At 43.1% G+C, this 15,671-nt stretch overlaps 1 protein-coding gene, 1 long non-coding RNA gene and 1 pseudogene across 4 annotated transcripts in view; 1 reads left to right on the top strand and 2 right to left on the bottom strand.

Moving 5' to 3' along the window:
- The window catches only part of FBN3 (fibrillin 3), a 116,781-nt gene extending 115,143 nt beyond the window's left edge, over positions 1-1,638 (bottom strand). For both annotated transcript variants that reach the window (XM_069098771.1, XM_069098932.1), the window contains exon 1: positions 1,471-1,638. The gene's annotated coding sequence lies outside the window, so the exon portion shown is untranslated. The remainder of the gene's footprint in view (positions 1-1,470) is intronic.
- LOC138171162 (uncharacterized) overlaps positions 99-15,671 on the top strand; it is a 33,065-nt gene continuing 17,492 nt past the window's right edge. For both annotated transcript variants that reach the window (XR_011170820.1, XR_011170816.1), the window contains exons 1-2: positions 99-498; positions 8,370-8,419. This is a non-coding gene — a long non-coding RNA (uncharacterized lncRNA). The remainder of the gene's footprint in view (positions 499-8,369; positions 8,420-15,671) is intronic.
- Positions 12,969-13,924, bottom strand: LOC138142117 (non-histone chromosomal protein HMG-14 pseudogene; annotated as a pseudogene).

Raw genomic sequence — 15,671 nt, 5'->3', positions numbered from 1 at the left:
CCAACTCCTTAGGGTCTAGCAAGGAAACCAATGCAGCATTTCCTCCCTGCAGGCCAGGCCGGGCCTCCCACTGACAGAGCTCAGCAGCTGGAGCCAGAGCGGGGAAGGGGGTCCCCAAGGACTTTCCCACTTGGCTCAATCTCAAGGAGGGCCCCTGGAGTTCCTTATGAGAAGGGAAGGAGCCGGCTGGGAGGGAATGAGGACTGGGAGGGATGAAGGAGAGGGCGGGGCAGTCAGGAGTCAGCCTCTGTTCAGGGGAAGAGGCCCCGGCCCAGGACTGTGTGAAGTCCCAGTTCTGGGCTGGGCAGGAGGAAAGGGGAGGGAATTAGACTTCAGAGCTGAAAAAGACCTTGGAGATCATTTAGTTCAATCTCTTCATTTTACAGAGAAGGAAACTGAGCCCTAGAGATGGGAAGAGGCTTCCCCAAGGTCACATTGAGGGGAACTGGCAGATCCAAAGCCAGGTTCTTTGACTCCAAATCCAGGGAGTAGAGATAGGTAAAGAATTCTAACTTGGGAACCAGGGTTGGACACAGGGACCAAACCTCTGAGAGAGACTGGAAGGGAAGGTTGAAGGAATCAGGGCGCAGTTCGCTTGCTGTCCCTGATTGGCCTCTGGAAGGGAGCAGAGACAGCCTGGGAGGTATGAGGATGGGAAGTTAGAGATCCAGGGAGAGGGAGTAAAAGGGAATGGGAGGGGTGGGGGGGACAAGAAGGATGGAGGGAATGTGGGTGGGATGGTGAAGAAGACGGAGGAAGTGGGAGAAAACCGGGTCCCCAGCAGGGAGCAGAGGAGAGAGAGAGGGAAGTTAGGGCAAGGAGGAAATGGGGAGGAGGGGGCATCAGAGGAAAGAGGGGGGACTTAGCCCCAGTGGAGACAAAGAGACTGCCCTTCTTGGCCTCAGTCTCAGCCTCTGCCCCATCTGGGGCTCCCCAAGACGCTATCAGAGCCCCAGGCAGGGAGAGCACTGTCTCTGCCTCCCTCCCTCTGACCATCCATCCATCCTGTGGGAGGGAAGGGGAAGGGAGGGGAGAAGTGGGGAAGGAGCCTCAGCCCGAACTGCCCGGGCCTGACTGTGCCCCAGCTCTAGTGTCCTGAGATCCCCCGGAGCAAAGTCGGGGGTTCTCACCTGCCTGAGGATCCCAGCCTGCAGGCAGACTGACTGAGGCTGCCCGCACCAGTAAGAGCAGCCGCAGCCCGAGCAGCAGCAGCAGCTCCGGGGCCCCAGGCTCCGCTCCGAGCTAGAGCGCACAGCGTGCGCCCGGAGCAGAGCAGTCTCCGCCAGCCCAGGCTCAGAGGAGGGGGCTGGGCAGGGCTAAGCAGGGCTCGGGGCTGCTAGGGCTGGAAACAAAGAAAAGCTTCCCTCCCCCCAGCCAGGGGCTCCCTCCCTCCCTCCCCACCCTTCCCACCACTCGCTCCCCCCATCCCCCTCCCCGCAGTGTGGCCCGACAGCTCCCTCTCTGAAATACCTGCGGGACCAGGCCGGGTCCTGAGGCTGCAGGCTGGCGGGCTGTGGACTGTGGGGGCCCTGGGCTGGGGCTGGGGCCGGGGTGTGTGGGGAAGGGACGGACTGAGGGAGGGAAAGAGGGAGAGAGGGAGGGAAGGAAGGAGGCTGCAAGGTAGAGTGTAATCCAATTTGGGCGGGGGGCGGGGGCCTGGGCGGGGAGGGCCTTCTCCCTGGGAGAGCTGGGGGGCAGAGGGAGGGAGGGGAACAGGAGGCCAGCCCTACCACATTCCCGAGCCAAAAGGCTGAACCTTCAAGGGGGAGTTGGGGGCGGGGTGGGGGGAGGCTTAGGGCTGGGAGACTTTGGAGGGAACTGACTGGAGACATTAGCACCTACCAGTTCCCAGGAGCAGAGGCCTGGCAGACTGGAGAACTTATGGGGCCTTGGCGTTAGGGGCGACTCAGGGTTCAAGATTGGGGGGAGGACTAGATCAGGGCTAGGGGGGACTCAGAAGCAGCTACCCCAAAGGGGTGTTGCCTACCTGCCTCAAGGAGGCAGAAAGAAATTAAGATCTGGAGGTGGGACCTACTTACTGTGCAACCCTGAGTCTTTGGGGATGGAGCAGTGGCCACTGGACAGAAGAATGTCAGAGCTGGAAACTACCTTAGAACATAGAATATCAGAGATGGAGAACCCTTAGAACATGGAATTTCAGATCTGGCAGGGCCCTAAAACGCAGAAAGTCAGAACTGGTACTGATGCTAAAACACAATATGTCAGTACAGGAAAAGTGCTGAGAACATGGAATGTTAGACCTGGAAGGAATCTGAGGACCAAGAAGAATCTTAGAACGCAGAACATCAGAGCTAGGAGAGGCAGGGGCACCCAGGCATCGGTGCCGTAAATAGAGCAGTGGCCCTGGAATCAGGAGGACTTGAGGTGAAATCCATCCTCAGTCACTAGCTGTGGGACTCTGGGCAACTCATTTAACCCTGCTTGCCTCAGTTCTTCATCTGTAGAATGAGTTGGAGAAGAAATGGCAAACCACTCTAGTTTCTCTTCCAAGCAACCCCCAAATGTGGTCACAAAGAGTCTGATATGCCTGAAATGAGAGAGGCAATCTGTGTATCAGGAAGATTTGTAGTAGATTTGGACTTGGAGAACAGTGGGTTCAAATCTAGACGCTTACTTTTTTTGTGTCCTTAGGCAAGTCACTCAACACTCTAGCTCTTGCTTCCCTAATATGTAAAAATGAGGGGATCATTTCCGGTGTTTAATCTTATTATTATGGGAATGGATTTGGAAGGACCCTTATAGTTAAATTTAACAAGCATCTCTAACGATCTATCTGGGTGCTCAACTGGGCCCTGTGAGGATAATAGCTGCCTTTTCCTCTTAGGGTTGTCATGGGGTTCAAAGGAGCCTTTAGAACGATGATACCTATAGCATTTCTATAGGGCATGTAAGCTTTAGGTATATACGCATGCTGATGACTAGCACTTATTACACTTCAAGTGTTGCAGAGCACTTTCTACATTACCTCATCTGACCCTCCTAATAATCCCCGTGATGCATGTTGAATGGAGTTATATTGTCAATGGATGGGGGAGGGAGAGAACTGGAAACAAAAAAAATTTTAAATGAATATTAAAATAATTATAAATTTAAGAAAATTCCTGCGATGGAGGTGCCATTATTATACCCATTTTGCAGATGAAGAAACAGATTTAGGAAACATGAATCATTTGTCCAGGATCCCAGAGGCAGTGAGTGGTTGAGGCAGGGTTAAGCTTTGGTCTTTCTTTCTTCAGCACCAACAACTCTACCCTTATGCCTGTGGGTCCTTTCTATGGTCCCCCCATCTTTCAACAGTCCCTTGCCCTCAAGAAGCCTTGCATCCTACTTACTTTCTTGCATCTAATCCCAACCCTCACTGCTTTCGTGATGGACCAAGTCCCAGAAAAGGGGAAGGATTTGCTGGAGGTCCCCTGGTCATTTAGTGGTGGAACAAAGTAGATAAAAGCTGGTTCCTAAGCTCGAAACTATTTCCGTTTTACCCACTGCCCTCTTTGAGCACTTTCTGATCTGTGTGATCTAAGTTGGTTCCTTGTCTTAAATTTCTTATGACCTAAGACTTTATCTGCTGTTCATGATCACAGCCCTTATTGTCTGCCCTTCCTTAGAATTGTACAAACTCTCCATCTGAAGAGAGCATTTCACAAATTTACATAGGGGTTTTCTCACCGATATTTATGCCAGCATGGACATTTATGCCAACATAAAGAGTTAGTTTCACTTACATGCTAGGGGACTGACATCAAGAATATAGGATGGATCACTGATTATTCAAATGGAGAACACCAAGTGAGGAAATGTAAGCTCATGGAGGGCACCGGCAGTTTTAAAACTCAACTTTGAAGTTCCAGCCCTAAACACAGTACCTCACATTCAGTACTTGCTTAATAAATGTGTGTTGGCGTTGGATTGGACTAGAGATGGTACCAGATTCCAGAGACAGTGCGAAAGGGAGAGTGTGTAGGTTTCAGGGGTGTGTGTGTGTGTGTGTGTGTGTGTGTGTGTGTGGTCTTTGTGAGGACAATTTTCATTCTAGGAAGGTGGAGGCTAAGAAGGTTCAGAGTCTACAAATTTGGGAAAGGGATAGAAGTAGAGAACATGTGAATTTGTTAGCCAAATCCTGACTCTAGAGCAAGGGGCCCCTTGTAGCCTCAGAAAGGTTAAGTTTATGACAAGTAGAAGAAAAGCAGGCTCATCTGAGATATACAGGTGAAACCAAGTTGGGAGGGACCGTCTAAGAAGACTTAAAAAAAACCAAACTTTTCTTCACAACCCATATGTTGAATTTTAGGAGTAAACGTTTGTGTTTTCAACAGCATTAGCAAAACAGAAACTTGATTAAAGCAGTAAGCCTGTAGCCAGTATTTTATGTGGAGCTGATAAGACGCCCTTCAATTTCAAACTATTTCCATTCCCCCTCCCTACTTCCCGTTTTCAGTGGTCTGGACAAGATGCTGGGAAACTTGGTGCAAACATTTTGGGTCTGAGGAGGCATGAACTTCCCTCAATGTTCCTGCAAATACCTTTGCTGTTTGGATACCTCCCCCAAAGTCAGTGCCTGCCAATCTCTCTTAAACAAGGGAAGGAGAAGGACACGGCTCTAAAGCTTCCTGTGTTGGGACCCCAGACTCCCACTTCTTCCTCCTGTCCCTCATTTTGCTCCTCCCCGGCCTTTGACCAGTTACATCCCCGCTCTTCCAGGAGCCCCCAGCTGTAGAGAGAACTAAGGAGGGACCGGAAAGTGGAATGAATGGATATTCCGCCGGGGAGGAGAGTTCCTGCCCGGCTCACTGAGGCTAATGGATTACAGATGTCTTGCATACTTCCCGCCTTCCCCAGGAACCTCCCCGTGTCTGGTCTGGTCTGGTCTCTCAGACTCTGTAAGTGTGGAGTGTGTGTGTGTGTGTGTGTGTGTGTGTGTGTGTGTGTGTGTATGTGTGTGTGTTGGGGGGAGGTAAAACCGAGCACTGCACAGGAGACATACCGGCGACTTTTACTCTGTGACTAGGGGTTTCCAGAAAGCATATTCAGGGGCTGTGGCTACGGTTCTATGGCCAGGTGAAAAGCCAAGAGGTGACCGGGAACATTTGGTATAATATAACTTTCCCTGTGGGGGATGGATCTTGGTATAAAGGACCAAAGAATGTCAAAGTGGAAAGACCTTTTGAACACAGAATGTTAGAGCTGGGGAGAGAGTTTAGAACCTTAACTGTCAGAGCTGGGAGGGGCCTTAAAACATGGAATGTCAACTCTAGGAGGGGCCTAAGGAAAGGGAATTTCAGAGCTAGGGGTACCCTTAGAACATAATGTTAGTGCTGAGAAGGATTTTAGAAAACAGCTGTCAGGGCTTGGAGGGAACTTAGAACATGGAATGTCAGAACTAAGAGGGCCCTTAGAGCACAGAATGTCAGAGGTGGGAAGACACTAAGGACACAGGATGTCAGAGCTGGGAGGGCCCTTTAACATTACATACCAGAGGGAAGGACATTAGAAAGTATCTTGGCCAACCTCCCTATTTACTGAGAAATAGTAAAGAAACTGAGGCCCCAAATAGGTAACGGGCTAGTGAAAGGTCAGACAGCCAGCTGGTGGAAAAAGAGGGCTAGAACCCAGATATTCTGATCCAAAGCTAAGGCTTTTTCTGGGATACTTCACCGCTTCCCTGAACACTCCATCACTCTGCAGAGGCAACCAAGGTCCTGGGCCACACCACAACTCTGACCTCAAGAGGGCCTTTTATCTGGGTTTCTTCATGGAAATATGAATATGGTCTCCAAGTCTGGGATCCTGAAACTGAGATGCAAGACCTGGACCCAGATTCATCTTTCTAAATCATTCTTTTCCTGGCATCCTTCCCTTGCTCAAATATCTTTAAATGGATTTACATTGTTGTCAGCCTCCAATGTAATCAACACATATCTGTCAAGGACCTCTATGTGCCAGGCCCTGTGCTGGGCCTGTGGATTTAAATCATAAGTGATGCAGTCCTCACCTTCAGGAAATGTACATTCTCTTGGGAGGACACACATCATATTCAAAGATAATAAAATACAACATACTAAATGTAATAATAATAATAATGATTCATCTTTATATAGTTTGCAAAATGCTTATACATATCAGCTCATTTAATCCTTACCAGAAACCTGAGAGAGGCAAATGCTATTATTTTACCCATTTAACAGATGAGGAAAGTGAGGCAGGCAAGAGATAGGTTACTTGCCCAGAGTCACACAACTAGTGTCTGAGGCTAGATTTGAATTTAGGTCTTCCAAACTCCAGGTTGGGAGGTAGGCAGTAACAACTGAAGCAATCTTTTAAAGAAAGTAGCTCTTGAACTGAGCCTTGAAGTTAGCTGGCTATCAAGGGTCATCACTGGAGTGGCCAGCTGGGAAGGAACTTTAGGTTCATGATGGGGTGTTGCATGTCCTAATCCTGGAAAAGTAGTTTGGAGTCAAATGATTCTGGACTTTAAATGCCAAGCTGGGAACTTGGGGTTTTGTACTAGAGATAAGAAGCTACTGAAGGTTGAGCACAGCAGTGATATTATCACATGTACTTTAGACGTAGGGGTGTGCTGGAGCCAGCTTGAATGTGGTCTGGAGAGCCAACTGTTAAAATTTCCATGGGAGCATTTACACCTTGGAAATCAGCAAATGCTACAAAACAAGGCTTGATTTGTTGTTTCTTTGGTTGTCTTAAGAAAGTAACGGAAAAAATGTTAGTAATGCAAATTAAACTTAAAAGTGTTTTGTGGGACCTCCCCCTCCTCGCCCCCCAAAGCCAGTTGTTGCTTAGCACTGTTAGGAAAATCAATTTGGCAACTGGGCGGAGTATAGATTGGAGAAGGAGAAAAGCTAGGTACAAAGAGATCAGTTAGGAAGCTCGTGAAAAAGAAGGTAAAGGGGCAGCTAGGTGGCAAAGTGGATTGCCAGATTGCCTCCAAACCAACCAAACAAAAAAAAGGCAATGTGAAGATAGAATCAACAAGGCAGCAATTGTTCCAGATGGAGGGAGTGTGGAGGAGGTTAGGTGGCACGGTGAATAGAACACCAGCCCTGAGTTCAAATCCTATCTCAGACAGGATTTAGCTGTGTGACCCTGGGCAAGTGTCTTAACCCAGATTGCCTCCAAAAACAAACAAAAAAAGACAGTATGAAGATAGAATCAACAAGACAGCAATTGTTCAAGATGGAGGGAGTGGAAGTGAAAGTAAGGAAATGAGATTGATTTCCAGCTTGTGAACCAAGTGATAGGAAGGATGAAAATTTACTCAAGGGCGGCTAGGTGGCCCAGTGAATAGAGCACCCGCCCTGGAGTCAGTAGGACCTGAGTTCAAATCTCTCCTCAGACACTTAACACAAAAACTAGCCATGTGACCTTGGGCAAATCAATTAACATCAATTTCCCTCCAAAAAGCAAAAAAAAAAAAAAGATTTAGTCAAAAATAGAAGTCAGGAAGTTGGGTGGCAAGACAATGAGCTCAGTTTGAGACGTTGAGTTTGATTTCCCTTGGAACAGGGGGATCTCCAACTTGTAGGCAACTGGATACTTTGCAATAAAACTCAGGAGAGGAGTGAGGACCTGAATTTACCTGGTATTAAGATGTTTTCCAGTGGCTGTTAATAGATCAGTCTGGATACTGCGCTGTTAAGCAGAAATGAGCAATCATTTTTCCCAGAGTCCTTGTTTTCAGAACTGGGCCCGGTTTGCAGATGTCAGGTTGTGTGATTCGCAATTATCTGTGAATGTGATCTCTGAGAGACTATGGAGGCAGAAGGGAAGAAGGTGGAGGATAGAGCCCTATATATGGGTATACTCCCAGTCAGGGGGTGGAACATGGATAATGAGTCTGCCCAAGAGATTGGAACATAGGAAGAGATATGACAGGGCAGTGAAAATGCAAGGGGGAGAGACTTTTGGAAGGAAGGAGTGATCAGCAGGGTCAAACACTGAAAGGAAGTAAAGAAGGATAAGGATTGAGAAAAGGCCACTGGACTTAGTTATGAAAAGATCATTGATGAGCTTGGAGAGAGTGGTTTCAGCTGAGAGGTGAGACTGGAAGCCAGATTACAAAAGGTTGAGAAGCCAGTGGAAAATAAAATGGAAACATCTCTTTCTAGGAGTTTGATTGTGAAAGAGAAAAGAAAAAAGGATGAAAGCTTGAGAGGAGATCAGGGTCAAGTGAAGGGTTTTTTTTAAGGCTTGGGTAGACCTGACCATGTTTGTAGGCAGCCAGGTTGTATTTAGAGTCTTAGTAAGATAAATTGAGATCTGGGTCTGAAGTTGGGAAGACCTGAGGTCAAAGGCAGATTCAGATACCTGAGCTTTTTTTTTTTTTTTTTCAGATACCATTGCTTTTCCAGAATCCAGACACTTATTAGCTGTGTGACCCTGGGTAAGTCACCTAACTTCTATTTGCTTCAGTTTTTTTCATTTGTAAAATCCTCGTTTTACATAAAACCACCTACTTCTCAGACTTGTTGCGAAGATCAAATGAGATAATATTTATAAACTTCCTGGCGTATAGTAAGCACTTAAAAAATGCTTGTTTCCTTCTTTCCATGTGTATTTTGCATATTTTTATAAAGTCTGGGACACTTTATATTCAACAATCTGACCTATGTTCTATGCTCCTGTTACCTATGTCTCCTGCTCCCCACTCCAAGACTCTGGACTCACATGGACTGAGTCCAATCTTGGGAAGTGACCGCAAAGGAAAGGATCGTTTTCTCTTTTAGGCAAATTACACTAGGAGAAAATCTCCTACTATTCTCATAGCACAGCCCAGGTCTAGGTTAGTTCCTATACAAACATTCAAGGTAACAAGGCAACACAGGCAAATTGGATATGGGAAAATCTTTAACCTAACAAAAAATGAATGCTATAAGGGTCTCATAGGAGGTCATAAACATATGGAAAAAATATAAAGCTCTCAAATTGCCCATCACCTCTCCTAGAAGGAAACTGAATTTGAGATTCTTATTGGGGCAATCCTTTGACATTTTTCTCTTGGTCTCCCTTTTGCAGAATCCTACGCAGTCTCTCTAAGATGTGTAATACCACCCTGTGGTTTAGACTTCTAGAGTCTAGACGGTAAACATGGTTTAGGGGTTGCTAAGCAGAGCAATTTCCTTCTCTGTCAGAATCAGAATCTCACCGTTCAAGTAATTCACAGGCTTTGCTTTCCACATTGAACACTGAATAGAAATTATGTAAGCAATCCTTTCTCAACAGAACCCACTACATCAGGACATCCCCTTGTCTCTCTAAAGAGTGCAATAATGGAACTATTGAGTTTGTGGTTGCCTAGAGAACCCCCCAATTCTAGTTAGATTAGATTCCAGGATTACGTTGCTTAAGGAATGTGAAATCCCTTCTCCTCTGCATAGGAGGTTCAGGATCACTGTCCATGGATGCCCCTTTCAGGCCGTATGTAGGAATGTATCTACCCTCCCCTTAGACTTCTGCCACAAACTGTCACAAGTGCCCCTGGAGGGCAAAAAAGCATAGAGCCACAAGGTCCCTGCTACCTCAGCATGTGGGTCCAGCCTGTTGTATCCTGGGCTCAATTCCCTTACTCCAAACATAATGATCTCAGAGGGCAGAGTTAGAAGCAATGGGTACAAATTGGAGAGGTACATTTAAGTAGATCTAGAAGTAGAATGGGTTATTGTGGATTAATTATGAAGTATTGTGTTCCCTTCCCTAAAGGCTGGGCAACCATTGACACAACCAAGGTGTGTCATGGAGGAATTGCTTTTTTCAGGTATGGCCTCTGTGCTTCATCCCAACTCTGAGATTCTGTTATACCACATAGGTAACTTATGAGGATTGAGAAGCTAAAATGTACTAAAATGTTGTAATGTATAAACATTGTTATCTCACTTTTCTAATGTAACATCCTGTTACAATAATTAACTTCTTATAACTCTAAGGTCAACATAATAGCCTCTAAGGCCTCTGTGCCTCCTTCTACATCTTTAGGGAATTTATTTTATGGGGTTTTTTTTGTATATTTTAATTTTGAATTCCAAATTCTTTCCCTCTTTCCGCATCTCCCTCACCCTTGCTAAGTCAAGAAATATGATATCCATTATACATATGAAGTCATGCAACATTTATTTCAACATTAGCCATGTTGCAAAAAAAAGCAAGAAAAAGAAAGTGAAAAAATGATTTGATTTGTACTCAGATTTCTTTCTGGAGCTGGATAGCATTATTCATTATGAGTCCAGAGGAATTGTTGTGGACCATTGTTTTGATCAGAGTAATTAAGTTTTGCACAGTTGATCATCACTGCAATATTGCTGTTACTGTGTACAATGTTCTCCTGGTTCTGCTCACTTCACTTTGTTGGAGTTCATATAAGACTTCCCAGGTTTTTCGGAAATCATCCTGCTTCTCATTTCTTATAGCACAATAGTATCTCATCACAAGCATATACCACAATTTGTTCAGTCATTCCAAAACTGATAGATATCCCTTCAGTTTCTAACTCTTTAGCACTATAAAAAAACTGCTATAAATATTTTTGTGCACATGGGTCCTTTTCCTTTTTTTTTTTTTTACCCCTGGTCTTTTCTTTTTTAAAAAAATTAATTTATTTATGTTTAGTCTTCAACATTTATTTCCACAAGATTTTGAGTTCCAAATTTTCTCCCCATCACTCTCCTCTCCCAACCCCAAGATGGCATGCATTCTGGTTATCCCTTTCCCAAGTCTGCCCTCCCTTTTTCACCCCCCCCCTTATCTCCTCCTTTCTTTTAGGGCAAGATAGATTTCTATACCCCAGTGCCTGTATGTCTTATTTCCCAGTTGTATGTAAAAACATTTTTAACATGTTTTTAAAACTTTCAGTTCCAAATTCTCTCCCTTCTTCCCTCCCCACCCACCCTCATTGAGAAGGCAAGCAATTCAATATAGGCGGTACATGTGTAGTTATGCAAAACACTTCCATAATACTCATGTTGTGAAAGACTCACTATATTTCCTTCCATTCTATCCCGCACCCCTACTTATTCTATTTTCTCCTTTGACCCTGTCCCTTTTAAAATTGTTTGCTTCTGATTACCCCCTCCCCCAATCTGCCCTCCCTTCTATCATACCCCTCTCTTATCCCCTTACTTTCCTGTAGGGTCAGATACCCAATTGAGTGGGTATGGTATTCTCACCTTAAGCCAAATCTAATGAGAGTAAGGTTCACTCATTCCCTCTTACCTCCTCCTCTTCCCCCCATCATGAAACCTTTTCTTGCCTCTTTTATGTGAGATAATTTACCCCATTCTATCTCTCCCTTTCTACTTCTCCCAGTATATTCCTCTGATATCATCCTTTCATATTCAACTCACCCTGTGACATCTATCTATCTATCTATCTATCTATCTATCTATCTATCTATCTATCTGTCTGTCTGTCTGTCTGTCTGTCTGTCTGTCTGTCTGTCTTTGTCTGTCTGTCAGTCTCCTCCAACTACTCTAATACTCAGAAAGGTCTCATGAGTTACAGATATCATCTTTCTATGTGGGCATATAAACAGTGCAACTTTAATAAGTCCCTTATGATTTCTCTTTCCTGTTTACCTTTTCATGCTTCTCTTGATTTTTGTACTTGAAAGCCAAATTTTCTTTTCAGCTCTGGTTTTTTCATCAAGAATGTTTGAAAGTCCTTTATTTCACTGAATATCCATTCCTCTCCTCCCCCAAAGTATTATAGTCAATTTTTCTGGGTAGGTGATTCTTGGTTTTAGTCCTATCTCCTCTGATCGCCAGAATATCATATTCCAAGCCCTTCAATACCTTAATGTAGAAGCTGCTAGATCTTGTGTTATCCTTATTGTGTTTCCACAATACTCAAATTGTTTCTTTCTGTCTCCTTGAACTGGGAACTCTGGAATTTGTCTACAATATTCCTAGGAGGGTTTTTTTTTTTGGAATTTCTTTCAAGAGGTGCTCGATAGATTCTTTCAGTTTCTATTTTATCCTCTGGTTCTGGAATATTAGGGCAGTTTTCCTTGATAATTTCTTGAAAGATATCTAGGCTCTTTTTTTGATCATAGTTTTCAGGTAGTTCAATAAGTTTTAAATTATCTCTCCTGTATCTATTTTCCAGGTCAGTTGTTTTTCCAAAGAGATATTTCACATTGTCTTCTATTTTTTTTCATTCTTTTGGTTCTGTTTTATAATGTCTTGATTCCTCATAAAGTCATTGGCTTCCATTTGCTCCATCCTATTTTTTTCTTTTATAATAAAGAGTTTATTAGTTCATTTGGTAATCAGTACATAGACACTATGAATAAATTGTACATTTTAAAAATGCTAGAAAAACCTAAAAATTATGTTGTTGAAATCCTTTTCTGAATTGTTATTCCAGTGACTATCTTACTTTAAGTTTGGAGGTAACTCTCCCTTAAAAAGAGGTTATCAAATATCAGTATCCTGATTATAGATAAGGTGTCAGGTCTTTTCCAAAGCAAAGTTCCATTAATTCTGTATTTGATAAAACTACAACTCATTATACACACTGTCCAGTCTTTTACAGCACATTAACAAAGTTACTGGGAAAAAAAAATTGTACCACCACTACCAAAGATGACAATGTCACAGATAGCACACAATTTTGAAAGGGAGATCCAACACCAAGAAGCAGTTTTATTTAGGAAACAATTGTACCAAAAGACAATATGGATACAGATTAATTAAAACAAGAGTTTTAAAATTCATGGTCACAACTCCAAATTGCTTCATTTAATATGATGTCAAAACTGACTATGGAATGTTAAGCCTATGCACAAGACATCTTTCTAGTCAACATTCTAGTAATTTCTGGTTATATTAAAACAAACAAACAAAAAACCAAACTAACAACCAGCACATGATTTTACCTCTTTAAAACAGGACTCTAAATAAAGCCACTTTAGATTGGCTTATATTTATCTACATGTTAAAAAAAAATAAATGTGATGAGGTGGGACTGCCTCCTTAAAAATGTGTTTCTAGAGCTACTAAAAAACTGGCATTTACAAAATACTTGATAAAACTATTCCTCTGATTGTACAAGAAGGGAGTTAACAGGGACAATTGTTAAAACACTTGGCATAAGATGTTATACAGATTTGGTTTCTTTTTAACCTGCTGAATCAGAAACTGGAATCTCTTCATTTTTAGTTTCTCCATCTTCTGCAGGCAAGTCATCTTTATTCTCCTCTTGGTTAGTAGCTTCTGCTTGTTTTCCTTTTGCTCCTTTTTTTCCTTTTGTGTGAATTTTTTTGTCCTTAGATTTATCCTTCTCAGCTGTCTTTTTGGGTTTAGGTTCAACCTTTGCAAGGACTGGTTTAGCTAATAATGGGGCTGACCTCCTCTTGGTCTCCTCCTTTACTTCCCCTTCTGCAGAGTTCACCTTTCTCTTGGGCATCTTGGCTGCCAGTGTAAATCGACTTCCTCTCCCCAGACACAGGTGAGCACCGGCGGGAGCAACTGGGCTCAGGGATTGGAGGGAAAGGGCCACAGTCAGGGGAGCTTCTTCTCTGGCAGGCTCCTGAGCCTCGATGCTCCTCCTCCTGCCACTGGGGTGGCTGGACATGCCATGGGAGCAGTCCAAGAACTAGCTCATTCTAATTTTCAAGGCATTATATTCTTCAATGAGCTTTGGGACCTCCTTTTCCATTTGACCGATTCTGTTTTTGAAGGCATTCTTCTCCTCATTGGCTTTTTGGACCTCTTTTGCCATTTGGATTAGTCTATTTTTTTGGTACCTTTTGGTTTTTTTTAATTTATAAAATTTTTTTTGTCTTATTAATTTGTTTGTTTACTTTTAGTTTACAAGATTCAGTTCCACAATCCCTTGAGTTTCAAATTTTCTACCCTTCCCTCTCCTCCCCCTCTTCCCCCATGGTGGCATGCAATCAAGTATAAGATCTGCAAATACTTCCACATTAGACATTAGTCAGGTTATAAAGAAGGATTGTAATGGATGGAAAGAATAATAGGAAAGAGGAAACAAAACCAAACAATAAAAAGAGAGTAGGTAATTTGCTTCAATCTGCATTCAAACTCTGTTCTTTCTAGTTCTTTCTCTAAATGTGACATCTCTCTCCATCATGAGTCTTTTGGAGTTGTCTTATAATCCTACATTGCTGAGAAGAGTCCAGTCTGTCAAAGCTGGTCATCATACATACATTGTGTCTGTAATTATGTATAGATTTCTCCTGGTTCTGCTCTTCTCACTCAGCATCAGTTCATATAAGCCTCTCCAGGTAAATATGAAGTCCATCTGCTCCTCATTTCTTATAGCACAATAGTATTCCATTTCATTTATCCTTGTTTAGCCATTCCCCAATTGATGGGCATCCCTTTAATTTCCAATTCTTTGTCACCACAAAAAGAGCTTCTATAAATATTTTTGTACACATGGGTCTTCCTCCCACTTCTATGATCTCTTTGGGATACAACCGTAGAAGTGGTATAGCTGGGTTAAAGGGTATGAAATTATTTATAGCCCTTTGGGAATAGTTCCAGATTGCTCTCCAGAATGATTGAATCAGTTCACAACTCTGCCAGCAATGCATTAGTGTTCCAATTTTTCCACATCCTCTCCAGCATTTGTCATTTTCCCGTTTTGTCTTCTTAGCCAATCTGGCTGGTGAGATGTGGTACCTCAGAGTTGTTTTGATTTGCATTTCTCTAATCAATAGTGATTTAGAGCATTTTTTCATATGCTTGTAGATAACTTTAATTTAGTCCTCTGAAAACTGCCTTTTCATATCCTTTGACCATTTACCAATTGGGGAATGACTTGTATTATTATAGATTTGACTCAATTCTCTGTATATTTTAGAAATGAGGCCTTTATCAGAGATACTGGTTGTAAAAATTCTTTCCCAATTTTCCACTTCCCTCCTAATCTTGGTTACATTGGTTTTGTTTGTACAGAAACTTTTCAATTTAATGTAATCAAAATTAGCCATTTTGCATTTTATAATGCAGGAAACTGAGACCAAGACAAGTGAAATGATTTATCTAATCACATAGTCATAGTCAGTCAGCTTTTATAATTAACCTACTATGGGCCAGGCACTATACTAAGCTCTGGGGATACAAAGCAAAGCAAAAAATCATATCTTTTTCTTAAGAAATTCATAGTCTAATGTGCAGAAAACATGCAAATGACTATATACAAAGAAGATATAGGTAGGGTAAATGTGGAGTAGTCTCAGATAGAAGGTACTAAAATTAAGGACTGGGAAAGGCTTTTTTTTTTTTCAGAAGTTTGGTAGGGGCAGAGTCAGTATTTAAATCCAGCTCCTCTGGCAGTGGTCTTGGAGCCAGGAAGATCTGGATTCAAGTCCTGATTCAGACTGAGATTGACTATTTGATTCTGGGCAAGTCACTTTAATCCCTGAATTTTGTTAATTGGATCCACTACAAATTTTTGCTACATAATCTCAACTGAGTCCTCCTTGTAGATAATAGTTTTACACCCCACTCCACCAATTAATTTACTACGTCATTCATCCCAGTGGCTATTCCAATTTTTTTCTTTCCTTCTCAAGATTTCAGTGTGCTCTCTTTCCTGACTCTTTCTGCTGAACACCTTGCTTCATACCTCTCTCTCTCTCTCTCTCTCTCTCTCTCTCTCTCTCTCTCTCTCTC

This window comes from Petaurus breviceps, unplaced genomic scaffold, assembly GCF_028583685.1.
Source record: "Petaurus breviceps papuanus isolate PSGF00001 unplaced genomic scaffold, PetGlider_PUasm1.0 103, whole genome shotgun sequence".
NCBI classification, from domain to species: domain Eukaryota; kingdom Metazoa; phylum Chordata; class Mammalia; order Diprotodontia; family Petauridae; genus Petaurus; species Petaurus breviceps.
Note: the sequence above shows the minus strand (reverse complement) of the source record. Positions and strands in the feature narration are given on the sequence as shown.